This window comes from Rattus norvegicus, chromosome 6, assembly GCF_021556685.1.
Source record: "Rattus norvegicus strain SHRSP/BbbUtx chromosome 6, alternate assembly SHRSP_T2T, whole genome shotgun sequence".
Classification (NCBI taxonomy): Eukaryota; Metazoa; Chordata; class Mammalia; order Rodentia; family Muridae; genus Rattus; species Rattus norvegicus.
In genome coordinates this window covers 30,516,308-30,524,202 of record NC_141539.1, presented here as the reverse complement: position 1 = coordinate 30,524,202, position 7,895 = coordinate 30,516,308, and the positions used below count along the sequence as shown (strand labels likewise).

General features: G+C 49.9%; 1 pseudogene; it reads left to right on the top strand.

The window, feature by feature from the left end:
* Positions 1–625: 625 nt before the first annotated feature.
* Pym1-ps2 (PYM homolog 1, exon junction complex associated factor, pseudogene 2) lies at positions 626–7,644 on the top strand (annotated as a pseudogene).
* Positions 7,645–7,895: the final 251 nt, after the last annotated feature.

Here is a 7,895-nt window from a genome sequence, read left to right as displayed (position 1 = left end):
CGAATTCCAGGGATCTCAGAGATCTGAGATGGTGGGGGCAGAGCGGCCCCCTCCCAGCCTCCAATGTTGGAAGGACCAACCGTGGGCACTCAGTCACAGTAGCATAGCACATGGAGCTCTTCCCCCATGCTAGTGAGGTATATAGATAGCCTTAGCCTCAGGCAATAACCTTCCTGGATAGTCTCATACTCCTCCCCCCCAAAAGTATAGAATCCCTGGTTCACCCCCAACAAAGTGTATGGCATTCACATCCACCCCCAATAAAGAAATATGAGCATGCTAAGATCATCTCAGTGATTGCCATGGGAAAGGTCTTTGCCTAAAAGAGCCGGGACTCTAAGACTCCTGAAGAAGGCCGTTCTCTTCTCCTATCTCTCTGGTACTGCACTCGCTCCCATTAGGACTGGATCCTGCTCATATGATCTCTGCTTTCCCCTTCCTGCCTGGTGTACACACGGTACAAGGGGAAACGTGGACCTCAGCCCTCCATTCCTGACGTCCTCTTAGGGCAGGTATTACTGAAAGCACCAGGTACCCTGAGAGAAGACCTGGAACCAGTGCATTCATTTCAGACTCCACTTAACCCCTCCAGATTGCAGTGGCATCTGATGCCCCAAAGGGAAACATGGGCTGGGGACTCCCCGTTTCGGACTTTGCCCTGCCTTCTCCAGGTCAGTATATCGATGGTGTCCAGACATCCCCAGGAGAGAGGCAGAATACCATGCCACACACACATACACACATACATATACACACATGGTCACACACATATGCATACACATATATTCATACATACACACATACATGCACATACACATATACATACTCAAACATCTCCACACACATACACGTATATACACATACATACACACACATACAACAAGACACATACATATATATATACACATACATACTCACACATACACATACACATACATACATACCTACAATACATACATACACACATACACACATACATATACATACACATAATATACACATACATACACATACACAGATATATATATACTCACATATACACGTACACATGCACACACATACATACATATATACATACTCACATACACACATACATACACATATGTTCATACACATAATACACACATGCATACTCACACATACATGTACATTACAAACACATACATGCATATATACTCACATGAATACACACATACATACACACATACATGTATACATACACACATGTATACATACTCACATACATACATACATACACACATACATACATACTCACACTATTCTTATTGTAGACCCATTTTTGTCATCTCTCTTTTTTTGGTGGGGTGGGGTGGGGTTGGGTGATATCAAGACTGGCTTTCTCTATAGCTCTGGCTGTCCTGGAACTTTCTCTGTAGATGAGGCTGGCCTCGAGCACACAGAGACCTACCTGACTCTGCCTCCTGAGTTTATCTCTATTCTTATCTCTTTTTTTTTTTAAGATTTTATTTTATTGTATGAGTACACTGTAGCTGCCTTCAGACACACCAGAAGAGGGCATCAGATCTCATTACAGATGGTTGTGAGCCACCATGTGGTTGCTGGGATTTGAACTCAGGACCTCAGGAAGAGCAGTCGGTGCTCTTAACCACTGAGCCATCTCTCCAGCCCCCTCTATTCTTATCTCTTAAACAAATGTAGTAGCAGGAAGAGCTCTGTCTTGCTCCAGTTTAGCACCCAGGGAGAGACATCAGGGGCTCAAACAGAAGAAACAAGTTCTCATTTTATACATAGGCTGTTGGTATGATAACACATGAATGCCATACATCCCATTACTCCCACTTACCTATGCATGGTTGAATTTGCTCTATACCATTCCCAGGCACAATGCTACTCAGTCTTTGAACTCTCCCATTGATGGGAAGTTTCCACCTTCCAAAGCAGCAGGAAACATCCTCAGGCAGGTCCTGTGACTAGCAAGCTGTCCTTATACTGACCCACCTGAACCCATCTGCTGGGTTCCCAGGTGACTGCTAGCTTTCATGGCTGTTCAGGTATTTGAAAGCAGGCGAAAACTTCCTTCCTTAAAGGGGGCTCGTCCTGAAGTGCTGCAGCAGAGAGATCCACCTCCAGGAGAGGTTTGTCCTGAGTTTCTGTGGATCTGCAAGTGGCCATGGGCCAATCACACGGCAAGTTTATAGGCAACTCTGAGAGCGGATGTCATACCCTCATTATGAGAGGGCCTCACCTCACTGTGTGGACCCTGGTGGAGTATCTCCAGGTTTCCAGTCTTGGAGAGAGGGACACCATGTGGGGTAGCACAGACTACCCTTTACGTTAATTCACCACACTTCCAGGCCTGGTTTAACCACTTCCAAGTTGGGACTGTGTGATGATGAAGCTTCATTGGCATGCTGAACAGACTTGCAATCACCCAGGAGGCACACTTCTGCATGTGTCTGTGAGAGCTTTCTAACTGAGGATAGTTTCTGGTGTACTAGTTTGCTTTTTCTGTTGCTTTGATAAACACATGGTATGGCACAACAAAGAAAAAGAATAAGAAGAGAAAAGAAAAGAAGTAAGCGGCTTGTGGAGTAAAGTATTTATTTTGATCTTACACTCCCAAGTAATAGTTTATCACGGAGGAATCGTTTATCAGGGCAGGAACCTGGAGGCAGGAACGGATGGAGGGAACTTGCAGGGATGCTTCTTACTGGCTTGCTCCTCCCAGCTCGCCCAGCCTGCTTTATAGTACCTAGGACTACCACCCACGGTGGGCTGGGCCCTCCCACATCAGTGAACAATCAAGGAAATACCCCACAGACAAGCCCACTGTCCAATCTAATGGAGGCACCTCTTCTATAGTTTCTCCCTTCCTAAGTGACTCCAGCCTGTGTCAAGTGGACGAAAGCTGACCTACATCGGTCTCGAACAGTCTAAAATAGAGCAAGCAAGCTTAGCGCTCTCTACCCTCTCTACTTCCTGACTATGGCAGCTGTGTGATCAGCTACCTCAGGCTCCAGCTGCTAGAGTTAGGGCCACGCCCACCACCATGCCTTCTCTGCCGTGGCCACGGTGGACTGTACCTTCAAACCTTGAGCCAAAAGAAACCCTCCCTCCCTTGCATTGTCCTTCTTGGGTATTCTGTTGCAGCAGGTAGAACTAATACAGACCTCTAAGGCAATCTGCTAAAACTCACTGGACTTCATTTAGCTTCCCATATAGTGAAGGCGTCCCTACTGTGTTGTTAGGATGCTCAGATGACGTCGCCAATGTGCCAAATACTTTGTATGCCAAAATGACACCCTGTAAATGATTAACCAGAGTGAATAAGGAGTAAATAATAAGTAAACCGGGAGCTTGTAGAAATGCTTTTGTCCCAGGCCCTCCTAAGGGATGATAGTACAGAGCAGAGTTGTCCTTAAGGAAGAAGACATTGGTAACCTGAGGCCTGCAAGGACAGTACTCACATTCCCCATCCTTGTGACCCATCTGCATGTGGGTCCAGGAGATGGCTCTGAGCTCAAGTGTCCCACCCTGGCTTTGGAGACCTGGGTGAGTAGGGCCAGCCTCATGCAATGGGTTTGAGACAGGTCCTCCTGGTTGATAATGGGCTTCCTCTCTTTCTCTCTCTTCTCCTGAGGCCCAAGGCTACCTGCTCTGACGTCCCAAAGCCTTTTCTCATCACCACCACCATCGCCCCTGTTCTGATTTTAATTTAGAATAAATTCTCATCCTCAATTAGAATGTATTTTATTGAGAGAAGCAAGTAGGAGGAGCCCGGATAGCTCAGTCGGTAGAGAGAAGCAAGTAGGAACCGGGAACCAGGAAAGACGGCCTCATGGCAATGGAGGCTCACGAAGTAAGAGGCTCTTGTAAAAGGCACACAAATCGAGGTGGGGGGCAGCCTTCTGGTTGTCGGTGGTTGGGTTCAGGCTACTGCATCTCTTGTCTAAATGAGGGCTCTTTCTGCTACCCTGGCTCTCTATTACAGATTCTGTGCCTTCTAGCTGGCCATCCATAACTCCATGTTGGCCTCACCAGTCTCGTGACTAGGCAGGGACAGCTGCCATGCTCACCAACCAGTGTCACAGGAGCAGATGGCCAGGAGCCTCTACAATTGGCAGTGTGTCACTACTCGCTTAACCTCAATCCGGTTTGTCTTGAGTTAGCAGAACTACCTGGGAGATGTACTTCCCAGGTGGGGTTGGGCCAGGCACCCTGTCCTTCCTCATGCTACATGGTGTCTCAAGGATGGCAATGCCACAAATGAGGGACCCTACCCAGAGGGCCTTGGGAGAGAGAAGGGAATAGAGCAAAGAGGTCTGGATTTGTGTGTGTGCCTCTGTCTGTCTCTGTCTGTCTCTCTGTCTCTCTGTGTGTGTGTATGTGTGTGCCTCTCTCTGTCTCTCTGTCTCTGTCTGTCTGTCTGTCTGTACTCTTTCTCTCTCTCTCTCTCTCTCTCTCTCTCTCTCTCTCTCTCTGTGTGTGTGTGTGTGTGTGTGTGTGTGTGTGTGTGTGTGTGTGTGTACATTCTACTCCAAGGGCCAGTCCTGTATCCCCAGGGATGGTGGCCTGACCAGCAGAGGTATTTTCATGTATGGGACAGGTGTTGTGCTGTGCCTGACAACTTCCTTTCTGCCTGACCCATCCTCCCTGGGTTCCCCAGCTATAAAGTAGGAACAAGTCCTATCCCTTGCCTGCCCCAGGGGGACATTGAACAGGCGTGAGATAATGTCTGCTGCTACTCACCCTTTACCAGGAAGGCAGATCCAGACTGTCTACTTTTAACACTGAGAACTCAGTCCTGCTTCTAATGGGGTGCCTGCCTGCTTGTGGCGCTCACTGGGGAGCAGGGGGCCAGGTCATCTCACAAGACCCAAAGGCTTCTTGGCATCCTGAGGGAGGATACCAGAGCCAGCTCCCCCTCTGGGGCCTGAGGCCCTGGGCCCTGGTTAACTACAGCACAGCCCATTGTGTGGAGTTCAAGGGGCCGCCTTAGGCTCCTGGCATTCTGGTTAAACCAGGAATGGGGCAGCTGGGTGTGGCCACAGTCTAATGAGCTGGGTGTGCCCATAGGAGTTAAGAGCCGGGGGTGACAGCTGTGGGCAGGTCCCCACCCACGCAGGTGGGCAGGCAGCTTTCACAACAGTCACCTGGGTGCTAGGAAGCCATGCAGCATTCTTGCCCTGTATTTATTTTTACAGAAACAAGTGCTCAGCTTTGGAGGTGGGGGTGGGACTATTTCTAAATATATAAAAGTCATTGTGCTGGTGCTTTTGAACCTCCAAATCTATTGTGTGAAGAAAGCTGATGCCAATCTGTAGCTTCCACCAATTGCAAAGAAGGTAGAATGCTGGAAATGCAACAGGCTTCTCCCCCCACCCCCACCCCTCACCTCACCCCCACACACCCTTTTCCACCATTGTGAAAAGTAAGACATTGGGGCCTTTTTCTGTCTTGGTGGACAAGGGAGCCTCCCTCTCCTCACTCCTGTGAGAGGAGCACTCCCTTCCCTCTGATGTTCTTCCTGGGAAATGAAACCATGACCTTCCTGCCTGGGTTCTCTTCCCATTTTTTGACAAGAAGGTGTGAGTGTCTGGTGGCTTCCAAATAAAGGCCAGATGAACTCACGGTACCGTCCATGGACCAAAAGAACCTTCCGTGGGTCCTTTCTCTATTTGAGAGAGCCGGCCTCAGACTGTGCACCAGTTTACCAAGGCAGGAGTTGGGCCAGGACACTTGTTGCTTTACTGAAATGCCCACATCTGTCCCTGGAGCCTGCATTCCAGGCTGTGAGGGCTTAGGGTTTAGGGTAGAAAGACTGGTTTGTGGTCCTCAGAGACCTTCATGGGAAAACCAGGCAGAGGACGATGGGGGAGGGGAGTCTGGGAAGGAAACCGGGCTTTGTGAGAATTGTGATTCTGTCTACCCAGGGTGACTGCCAGTGAGGTCTAACAACAGACCACTGAGATTTGGAAACACAGGACTTTGGGGTGGGGTGGGGCGGGACCCCGAATGTAGGTGGGTTCTCTAGCTCAGTCCATATTTTCCAGGCTCAGTGAGGGCGACTCAACATTCCCATCCATGAAGTAGGAACAATGAACCTCTTGGTATACTGTGAGGAACAAATGACGTCATCCTTAGGAGAGTTTTCAGTGTGGTCCTGACCTGTGGATAGTGTAGCTTAACTATCACCTCTCCTCTTTTCCAGAGCAGCCATTGCTGTCCAAGGCCCCGTCCTACCATTGCCCTAGGGTGTTCTTAGTCCGAGAGCAGACGGAAGGTCTGGTCAGCAGGGGTTAGGGAACCATAAAGACTGGGTGTCATGAGAGTTCAGCATAGGTTATAGGTCTGTCTTGTAACTGGCTGAGTTCATTAATTCATCATGTTGCCAAGGATAAGAGTCTTCTCTCTCTCCATCGTCCACCATCTACATCATTGCCCAACCTACCTGCCGGGTCAACTTTTCTCAGCCTCTCGTGTCCCTCCACCCTGCCCATTCTTGGTTTATGAGTTGTCAGAACCAGGGGGACTATGGATGGTCCTGGCTGGGGCTGAGAAGCTCATCATAGAATGACCAGCGCTACACCCTCCTCAGAGCTCCTCACATCTTAACAGATAGTGGCTTAGCAAAACCCACAGAGTAAAGGCCATAGAGCAAAGGCCATAGAACAGAGGTCATGGGGGAAAGGCCATAGCGCAGGAGAGAGACAGATTTCAGGCCTCCCACAGCATGGCTCCAGGGAAGCAGGGCCACCACACTTCCTTCCCTTGGTCCTAGCACAATATAAAGCATACTTGGATACAACAAGGGGAGCTTCTTCTCTGGGATGTTGCTCTAGGGATCCCCCTGGGCTCAGAGGTCTCACAGATAGTCTTCCAATCTTTGCCTCTTTCTCTAGAAAACAAGCTAGGGCAGGGACTATTATTGTCTAAGAGCAGAGGGCAAGAAGTCACTTTGCCTCTGAATCCCACCGGCAGACCCTTCAAGGAAAACCTCTGGCACTCCTGAGGGATAGGGGTGGGAACTGCCAAACCTCTCCCTTCTTTTCAACTTTACCCTTGGATACCATCGAGGCCAGAGGATGAAACCCGAGGTGCATGAAATAGGCAAGTACATGCCTCACCAGAGAGGCTCGGCATCCTAGAGCAACCAGTGGGGAGCTAGAGAAGGATGGGTGTCCCTAGAGGAGGCCACTCTATGAAAGCAAGGATGTGAAGTTTTTCCAGAGCAAACTAGAACTCCCCCCAGGGCTGAGCCTTGAGGCCACCACACCCGTCGCCTCATCCAGATGTGAGGTGATGAAGTGGGCCTTTCTAACAGCCAAATGGAGCCTGAAATGGAAGGAGAAGAGGAGGCAGCAGCCAGAGAAAGAGGCCGAGGTCCTGAGCAGGACTCTTGATGAGGTGTCTCTGGGAGACACAGCCCAAACACCCAGTGCTCTCCAAGGCTCCCAGCCCACCCTGATGCATCTGACTCTGCTGCCACCACAGAGAAGACCAAGAAGACCGAGAACCTAAGGAAGAAGCAGCGGCAGGCAGAGGAGCTGGAGCAGAGCATCCAGGCTGACGAGGTCAGTCAGTCCATCGGTGAGCAGCTGGAGAAGCCGGCCCAGCAGAGGGTGGGCTCTGGAGGAGGACTCGGAGGACTTGGAGGACTGAAACTGTGAGGCTTCAGGAGTAGGGAAATGGACCACAGAACAGACCTGTGGGATGCTCTGGGTGAGGTCCAGAGAGAATGGGAAGGGCACCCCCAAACCGGCTCACTTCCATCCCCTGTGGCCCAACTCCATCCTCCACAGTCTAAGCGCCCCTTAATTCCTTCCCCTTTCTTCTCAGCTCCTATTTTTGGACTCCCCGCCCCCCCACCCCCTTGTATTCTCAGTGTTCAAAATCTGAGTGATGACTCTAGC